This window comes from Triticum aestivum, chromosome 1D, assembly GCF_018294505.1.
Source record: "Triticum aestivum cultivar Chinese Spring chromosome 1D, IWGSC CS RefSeq v2.1, whole genome shotgun sequence".
Lineage (NCBI taxonomy): Eukaryota > Viridiplantae > Streptophyta > Magnoliopsida > Poales > Poaceae > Triticum > Triticum aestivum.
The window spans coordinates 420292839-420303146 of record NC_057796.1 but is presented as its reverse complement, the minus strand read 5'-3'; positions in this window follow the sequence as shown (position 1 = coordinate 420303146).

The window sequence follows — 10308 nt, the reverse complement described above, 5'->3', positions numbered from 1 at the left end:
GGTGTACGAAGCTAGCGAGTCTGCTTATGATGCTAGTTCGGCCCTTCAAGTGAATGTCCGCGTAAGTATGATTGTAAGTTGATTTCCGATTGGGTTTATTCCGTCTTGAATCTGTACACCCACTGGGTGTTTTCTTTTTACTCTATATTCCCTCCACTCGAAACGGTCAGGCTGTGCCGAGTGGCAAACTGATCCAGTGGGGGCACACTGAGTGCACCCACCGGGTGTAGTCCCCGAGACCGCCGTCGAATCTTTGATTCGGCGGGGGTCTTAGAATATCTTTGCTTGAAGCTCTTCACTCGGACCGGTCGGGCAGGGCCGAGTGGGAAATGGATCCAGTGGGGGCACTCTGAGTGCATCCACTGGGTGTAGTCCCCGAGACCGCCGTCAAATGTTTGATTCGGCGGGGTCTTAGAACAAGTTGTTTTCTCTCTTTTTTTGCACTCAGTTCGATCGGAGTGAGACCGAGTGAAAATGGATCCAGTGGCGGCACTCTGAGTGCACCCACTGGGTGTAGTCTCTGAGACCGTTGTCGAATGTTTGATTCGGCGGGGGTCTTAGAATATGTTTGGTAGTAGCAATCTGGATTTGCTCTACTCCATTCGGAAGCAGAGGAAACACTTCGACAATCCTTCTCATCTTCGACTGAGTCTTTTTTTGTTGATCTCAGAAATCTTGTGAACTCGGAACTCGGTATGTTGCTCCGGAGAAGGAGAAGATCCAACTGCAACTGGACTTAGAACTTACCAAAAAGAACATGGAGCGTATTCAGACTGAGGTGAAGACCATGCGAGGTAAGACTGGATTGCTTGCGACGGCGAGCGGCGGGGAGGGAAGACGCTACGGGAGCCGAACGATACTGAGTCGACGGCTGACGCAAGAGGACGCCGCAGGAACTCGCACGGAAGTGCGCCGCCCCGCGAATAGGGAGAACCTCGACGTCGAGGGGGGGCTTCTTGTAGCCAGGCCGAATCGTCGGCGATGAAGGTCAGCACGCCGAGACGGATCTCGCGGCCCAGAGACAATTCACCGCCGGAAACCATGTCGATGAAGTTCGAAGAACGTAACCTCGCCGGAAGTCGCTTAGATGCCTGCCCCACGGGGGGCGCCAACTGTTGTGGGAACAGATCTGCAGTAGAGGTAGGGGATACGTAGGAGAGGGCAGAGCCTAGCTACGGCGAGATTGTACACTCGGATTTATGAGTTCAGGCCCCTCTCGGAGGAGGTAATAACCCTACATCTCTGTGCTGCAGAGGCTTTGTTTTGACTGGAGTGTTGAGTTACAGGGGGTGCGAACCCTGTGCAAGAGGGGAGGGGTGGTTTATATAGAGTCCGCTGACCCCTCGTAGTCCTCACTTGCACAAGGGTTCAATGAGAGAATAAAGGCACGAACGTTACTGGAAACGCCTGTGTTTAGTGGTCTTTATAGTGATGGAGTGATTGCCTGACCGTTGCCATCCTGGGTTGGCGCTAGGTCTTCTGTCCTTCGAGTGAATAATGACGGTTGAGTGGAAGTGGGATACCCGAGTGGACCTTCTGTCGAGTGAGTTGCACTCTGTAGTGATTTCAGTCGGTATCTCCTTTCTAACTTTGTAGGCCTTGGCCTCTTGTCTAGTGTCCTTGGCTAGGGCATGTAGGTCAGGCCTAGGACCCTACCCTAGATACATGTCATCGTCAACGATCATATAGAAATTTGAATTCTCATGTCTGTTGTGAATGGAATGTTGTTTGCTATGGATTGTTGCGTTAGGAAAGCTCTAGTAAAGATGGCAGATACAGTTTAACATATTTCATTGCAATGCTAGAAGTGGGCATTAGAGCAACTATTTGCTCCGGTTCCCTGAATTTTGGCACAGGCTGGGCAATGAAGTGAACCGGTGCCAAATGATGTAAAAATGCATTTGGCACATGTTTTGCCCTATATAGTGGAGGGCCTTAGGCGGACGCTCCTTGCACCAGAACTGATTGCATCGAGTTCTGCTGCAGCAGCAGTGACCACCTAGAGAGTTGTGCAAGCAGGAATGTTATGGTAACTACTCAAATTTTTGATGCCTCCTACTCCTACCAGATAATTTCTTGGTATTGAACTGAATAATGGATGGCAGTCGGTACACTAATTTGTTGCTCTCCACCACCATTTACCCCTTGCAACTTGCAGTACATGAGGAAGTCGACGTGCTATTTATGAGAACTGGATGAGCCATTGCTTTAAGTGGCACAAAAGCCCGATTTAGACTAGCTAGGATTTATTAGAAAAAACAGCTTCAACATTAGGCTGTACTGTTATACTAACTGTAGCTGCATGTAAGAAATAATACATCAAAATTGAAAAGGCCTGGATATAAAATGTGTAAGTGACCAGTGTCGGCCACATTGATCATACTTTCCAAACACAGGTCCGAGACAGCTGTAAGCATAATGACAGGTGATACTTTGCTCACACACACCGAAACATAGGCATCATACTATATTGTTCTCATCTCTCCCCTAACTGAGACCTTCTTCCCCAAACAGATCGTTCTAGGTTCCAAGCCGTTGGATAACACAGGTTCCTTCCCGAGCAGATCCTTTTACCGTTTTAGGTGTAGGTCTCTCCTCAACTCCAAGAGATGAACTTGCCTTCGATTTGGAGTTCCTTTCTGCCGGTAACAATACTATTGATAGATGCATCTATGTCTCGTATGAAAGAGTTCTAGTCAGACTCTGTCTCCAAAATATTGTACATAATCATTGTGTACAGAACCATTAATTATCGTTCACCGTTATAGAAGCTTAGAGAAAGCTATTCACAGAAGCATTTGAGACAATTTCTGAGCTCCTAATTTCTTACAAGAAAAATTAATCTAAACTCGTTATTTGGCAGAGTGAAAAGTACACTGAACAAGGGAACTGGTTTGCCATAGATCTATTTGGGGAAGAAGAGCTCGGTTTGGAGATGTGCCGATGGAACCACCCTAAGTAGAGTTAGGAACCAGGCTATTTAGATTCGGGCCATTGTTCTCGGCTTGGAGGGCTTGGTTAGTTCAATTGAACGATTGCACAAAATGGATGGTTGCACGGCAAATCCTCCCATATATAGTAACTTGCTGATCTAGAAAAAATTGAAGTGTCAAAAAAATTCTCTTGCTAATTAATGGTTCTCCGTATGCAAGTGGAACGTGCATGAAGTAACTGCCAATACAACATAAAAGAGATTTTGCATGATGAACCTGCATTAAGTGACAAATCAAAAATTTTGTTTGTTGAATCTGCTGCAGGGAGATGCTTGGAGAAGTACAAGGCCAACATTTTCACTATAACGGTAAGATGTAGTTGTGTACACGTACATAATAAGTGTGAAAGGGTCTAGCTGTTTGGTTTTCAAACCACCAAAAGAATTGTTGTAAGGCTTTATATGATTTCATAACCACCAATAAAGTACTGATCAAGTAATAGACAGAAAGTAACCTTCTCAAACAATATATAAAAAATCTGAATTTTTTATGACAAACATTGAAATCACATTTGTGGAAGTCGCCAAAAAAGAAAAGAAAATCAGTGCTCCAAAATGATTTCGGAAGTAGCATTTTCAGAGTATCGATATTTTTTTTGCCATGACTTCCACAAATGTGATTTCATGACCAAACTTTGCAAGCTCTTAGAACTTTTTTTTTAAATCAGATTTTTTTTTCAATTTTACAGTTCGAGCTGAGAAACTTCGCGTCATAATGGACGTGTGTTATTTCACATCTTTCTGTTGGTGAGTCAACTTCCTTCAATCATTTTCAGGTTCCTTCCCGAGCAGATACCCTGCAGACCTACGACTGTATTTTTTTTTAATCTTCCCTACGACTGTATTTCACTCGTAATGCCAATTAACGTCTGGCCATGCACCAAGGTTTTGGTTACCGCATGAGACATTTTTATCGAGGGGGACTGATAAACGCGGTTACCACGGTTACTGAGAAATACCGAGAATATTTCAAACGAATTTTATAGTTGAATTTTGAATTCAAATAAGTGAATGAACGAACATTTGAACCAGAGACCTCTCAAAACAGAAACTATGTTGCTACCAACACGCCAGAACCAACTCTCATGGCATTAATTAGATCCTACGTACTTTACTATAAATTGAGTGTTTAAATTCAAAAATGGTATTTTTTTGCTTGGTACGGGGATTTACCGAGGGGCACGAAAATACACGGTAACCACGAGAAATCTTGAAATATGGACCGGTAACCAAAACCTTGCCATGCACAGATCCCTGTGAGAAAAGCATGCCATGAGATCCGTTGCGTTCAGGACGTCCTCTCTCAGCAGGGTCCTGGTAAATGTCCAACCTGCGCCGAGTTTAGATGCATCGCCGGTGAAGAGAAAGAGGGCCAGGCATCCGATGCTTCCTACTCCCATCGTATTTTGTTGTGGAGTTGAATTGTCAATGACACCCTGCACAGTCATATGTTGTTCTCCACTCCAACCTCCCCCCCTAGCAACTAGCAGTACGTACAGTTTAAGCGTCCGTTCCCCTACACATGCGGAAGTGGATGTACTATTTATAGGCATGTATATGCAATTGAATAACTGGCTACCAAACCGAAAATCAAACTCGGTGCCCAGGGTCATCTGCTCCCGAGCTACAGTAAGTTTTAAAAAATGCTACAGAAATTCAAGAAATCTGAATATTTTTGTATGGAAGATGTTTGTGTGCGTGATGTCGGTTCAAAATTTCATCCCGTCTGGACATCTGAGGAGCTCATGGCAAGAAAGAGAGCAGTAACCTTACTCATAGAGCCAAAATTTGTCTTTTTTGTCTCATGCTCCTCGAATGTCCAAACTCCACCAATTTGTGCACGAACATCATGCACGTGAGCATCTTGCTTCCAAAAAATAAAAATTGGGATTTTTGTATTTTTGATGATTTTTTCATTTTGCCCGGGCTCTGGGAGCAGAAACACCGCTCCCCTACCAAACTTTATTTAGTGGCCTTACCTATAAATATGTTTTTTATCTCGTCACACTCGCATATTCCTCACCACTGGTCCTGTCCTACCCCCCCCCCCCCCCCCTTCTTTGTATGGAAGATGTTCACGTGCGTGATGTCGGTGCAAAATTTCATCCCGTCTGGACATCTGAGGAGCTCATGGCAAGAAAGAGAACAGTAACCTTACTCATAGAACGTAGACTAAGTCATAGCCTAGTGGTGGGGAGGCATTGATGCCTTCCCACCCATCTAGGTTCAAGGCATACTTGCAATTTGGGTTTGTTGCATCAATTATACTGTAGAGGGTTCCCTTACAGTCTTTCTATAAAAAAAAACCTTACTCTTACATGCTCCTTGAATTTCCAAACTCCACCAATTTTTGCACGAACATGACGCACGTGAGCATCTTGCTTCCAAAAAAATTCAGGATTTTTTAATGATTTTTTATTTTGCCCGGGTTCCGGGAGCAGAAACACCGCTCCCCTACCAAACTTTATTTAGTGGCCTTACCTGTAAATATGTTGTGTTTTTATCTCGTCACGCTCGCATATTCCTCACCACAGGTCATGTCCTACCCCCCCCCCCCCCCCCACCCCTCACCCTCTATTAAATGGCAACCACCCCTAAGCATCAGTTTGTACTCTTAAAGCTGGGATTTGTTAGAGAAATGACCTTTAAACTTTTACATTTCATTAAAAATTGAGCGAGTTGTGTTGCTAGGAGGGCATCTCCCACGTGAAAAAAGACGTGGCTGCTTATTGGAATGAAACTAAAGAAAAGAAATCACAAATTAAGCGTGTTGCTAAGACTCCATCCATGCTACAGTTTTTTAAAGCTTGTTCCATATTGAAATCCTGAAATTCAGTTAATAGCTACAATTAGATCCAGAAAACTACGGGCACGGAGGTACAGGGCACACACCTGGCCCAGCTGCACCGGTCGCCCGATGGCCTCACGATCTGCAAAATCGTTGTATTCCGCACGAGGGCACACCAAGTCTTAAGTTTTAGGTTTTGAAACTTATGTTTTCGTCTTCCAGTCGTACAAAGTCTAAAGCTTTTCCCGTTCTCTCATATGATATTTTAGGAGTTGGAACTTTTCAGTTTTAAAAACTCCAAAATGTATTTATAGAATATCTTATTTAGAGCCCCCAGCACATGAAATATGAATATGCAAACAAAATTTAATTTAAACTTTTGGCTCAATAGATAAAAAAAGATAAAAATTCGAGAGCCTAAAGGCAAATGAGGCTGTGTACCACAAATCAAGGCCCAAGTAGCTTAGCTGAGGCAGTCAGAGCGGGTCCGGACGAAAGTGGCACAACACCAGATAACACCTAATTCCATCTGGAACGTGTCGGAAAGAAAGAACAGAATAACCCCTGACCTGCTGCCCAGCAGACCAACTAGGCTCGGATGCCAGGGTGGACATAAAGCAATAGCGTCGCAGGTGTCAGTGCCTCCTGTAGAAGAGTCGGTCGCTTTAGTGAAAAATTAGGAGAAAGAGGAAAAAAGAGTCAAGCGCTTGCATAGGCCATGCACCACATTAACACGAATCAAGCTCCTCTGTCGCACGGCCTCTAGCTCGTTCACCTGCCATGGCCTCAATCTAGTTATAAGCGAGGTCCATCGCGACAGGAAAAACGTAAGCGACGTCCGGTGCGACGTGATCATGTCATAGGCAAGGACATGATTTGCTCGACATCTCATGGAAGCACATTTTTTTCGAGAATCAAAACTATACTTCTCGCATAAGCAAATATATGCTTCAACGCGAAGCAATTTGTGTTTCTTGTGAAAGCATAACTATATGCTTCATAAAGTAAATATCTCTAAAACATTGGGAAAACTAAGCGAAAATTAAAAGCGAAAAAGCAGAAAAGAACATCTAAACTCCAAAAAAGACATAAAAAATAAAAATAAAAGTTCAGATGGACCGCCCAGTTCACGACATGTAGCGGCGGATGCACCACTAAGTGCGCTCACAGGACATCAAAAGTGACCTCTGGATGTCTCCCGAAGGGATAACTGCTCGGTCCCTAAAATTCTTTGCTTTCCCGCTTAATTCAACGGAGTTGGGGCCGAGCCGCTGATTCTAATCCAACTGATTTGCTCCATGTCAGCCCGTATAATTAATTATGTAAAAAAAATGGCGGTGTAGCTGTAGCTTTGCTCCGTATGACATGGGCCCACAGCCTGTTAATTCTAGAACTTTTTTAAACAAGAGGCATATAACCCGGCCTTAAGGATGGCAGATCCTATTTGACGCCCTCAGGCGTCAAAAAGGTGGCTTCGCTTACCTGGCACCCTCGCTCCAGTTTTGGGCCGGCCCACGATCGCTCTGCCTTTTCTTCTTTTTCCTGTTTCTTTCATTTATTTTTTCTGTTTCTATTTCTATTTCTTTTTCTTTCTTTTCATTTTTTTTATTTTTTCATGTTTTATACACAGTTCATTACCTGTGCAAAAAAATGTTCTTCATATATTTAAGAAAATGTTTGCACTATATTAAGAAAAGGCTCAGCTTATTTTTCAGAAATGTTCATTGTGTATTTTAAAATTGTTCAACATATATTCACACAAAAATTCAATGTGTACTTAAATATTGTTCAGCATATATTACTAAAATGTTTAATGTGTAATTAAATATTTGTTCAGCGTATATCACAATAATGTTCAATGTGTATTGAAAATTTGTTCAACGTATATCACAAAACGTTCAGTGTGTATTTAAATTTTTTTCAGCAAATATCACAAAATGTTCAGTGTGTATTTAATCTTTGTTCAGCGTATATAAAAAAATGTTCAATGTGTATTTAAAAATTGTTCATCATTTGAAAATCTCAAAACAACTTGTCATGTTTTCAATAAGTTTCACGTGTTTAAAGTTTGATCGAATTTGCAAATGTGTTCAAGATTTTCATACATTATTAAAAAAAGCATTTTTTCCGAAGAAATTTTGAAAAAAGTAAAGGGTCTGCCATGTACATAGTACTTTAACTGATCAGGCGATACAAATTGGTTCTTAAACTCAGGCTCTGCAACTAGCACTACAACTTGTGTGGTCTATTGGTTTCCAAGAGGAATCTCTTAGTGGGAGGTCGTTAGTTCAAGCTCTCACTCTCGCAATTGCTTCTGTCCAAATTTTTTGCAGGCCAGATTTTCACTAGCTCGAAATGGGCCGGCCCATACGTGGTTCTCTTCAGCGAAAGGTCGTCATTTTGACGCTAACGGGCGTCGAGTAGGGGCTCCCCTTAAGGATAAGACACTTACAAGAAAGGAAGCTAAGAAAACACTACCTAGAAAAGGCAAATAGGGAGGGGAATAGTGACGCAGCACTATTAGACACTGAAGCACGGCCAACTAAGACCAAACTGAGCAAAAAGGCAACTCTAATCTTGGACGTCGCGTCTAGCCGCCGTTCTGAGTCGGGCGCACTGCGCACGCAGGTTGGATATAAGCTCGTCCTTACGTCCCTGGTCTTGCCGTTTTCCAAGGGCCTTCCATAGTTGCAAGAAGATGGTAATCTTTTATATAAGGTCCGCCGGTTGCTTGAACACCTTTCCTTCGATCAAGGCTTTGTTTCGGACATTCCATAGGGCCCAGGTGAGGGCCCCCACCCCCACCCATGCTAGGCGGGCGTCCTGCGAGGAGGTGCTCTTAATCAGGTGATACATGTTAGCAAAGCTAGATGGATTTCATTGGCAGCCCATGGCCTCACTTGGAATCCGGTTCCTCGCCGTCCGACAAAGGAAAATTTCGATCTTAGCCAGGATCTTGGCCCTCCAAATGCCACTTAAGTCCACGAAAGGGCAGCACGAAATATTTCTTTGTAAAGGGAGCCTGTTGTAAATTGGCCGGCTGGGTCGAGCCTCCACGAGACCACGTCCTGGACCGGAGAGGGGCGGATAGCAGCAATGATAAGGTGGAGATTGGTCCAATCCACCATGTCGAGTGGCCCGAGGGTGCGTCTGAAAGTCGGATTCCAGCCGGGTCCAGACCAAACTTGCGCTACTGTGGCCTCCGGAGCCGCTGCTATCGTGAAAAGTCTAGGGAATATTTCACAGAGTGGTGTATCCACCCACCACCGATCGAGCCAAAAGGCCGCTAAATTCCCATCGTGTATCTCATAAGCTGTCCCTAGCCGGAGAAGATGTTGCACCTTCTGGATGGCCTTGGCAAATTGGGATTTGGGCACTCCATTCTCCATCAACCAAATATTTGTTACGGTAGATATCCAGCCAAAGACCTCCTTGGTTGGTGATAATTTTCCATGCCCACTTGGTCATGAGACACCAGTTCAAGATCTTGGTATTTATGATGCCCAAGCCCCCATTCTCCTTGGGTGAGCAGATGGTTTGCCAGTCTACCATATGGTACTTTTGTTTCCCGTCCACCTTTTCCCATAAGAATCTGGATCTAAGTCGATCGAGCTTCTCATGCACACCATCTTGAAGGAGGTAGAAGCACATAGTGAACATCGGAATATTCGAAAGGCAGTAGTTTATAAGCACTGCCCGACTAGCCGACGCAAGTAGCCTCCCTTGCCATGGCTCCATTCTAGAGCCCACCTTTTGAACTACCGGGTTGTAGTCCTCAATCCGAAGTGCCTTATCAGAGATCGTCATCCCAAGATATTTGAGGGGCAACTCCCCTAGCTTGCAGTTCATCGTGTTTTTACTACCTGTGCTAATTCTAGAACCGTCTCAATTGTTTTTGACTACCTGTAATAATGGGGCAGCAGTTGGGTGATGCTTCCATCGCTCTCCCTCCGATAGTTTTAGCATCATTCAACTTGATTAATCCTTTTTTGCTTCGTTAGTGTGAAAAAACACCGAAGAATGTAGCCGATCTGAGTAGAATTTCTTAATCAGGTCAGCTGCGATCAATACTGTTGATTGAATATGGGAGTTTAGTAGTCAGTAACAAGAACGACGGCCGTTTTTCAGAAACAAAGCAGGCGGTGTGGCTGATCCGATCGATGAGGCGCATACGAGTTTCAGAAATTGAGTAGGCTTAGGTTAAACAAAACACTACCATATAAACTGTAAAAGGTCTATAATACCCTTTAATATCAACGGTCAGAATTGGTTGGTACTAACTCCGCAGCACCCTTGAGGAGTATGAGTGCAGTGGTGGACCTACCATTGGGGCGAGCAGGGGCGGCCGCCCCGGCTCTCCTGGTATGGAGCAGGGTACCCCAGCTCAGCCCCTTTCAGTTTTAGTCGAAGGGGAGCAGCGCCATTGACGATGAGATCCGTTTCTGTCCAACAGTTATCTTCCTGAGGAAGAAGAAAGAAAAGCTGGGCCCAGAAGGCTGCACTTTGTGGGCTTTAGTTAGTTGTGGAA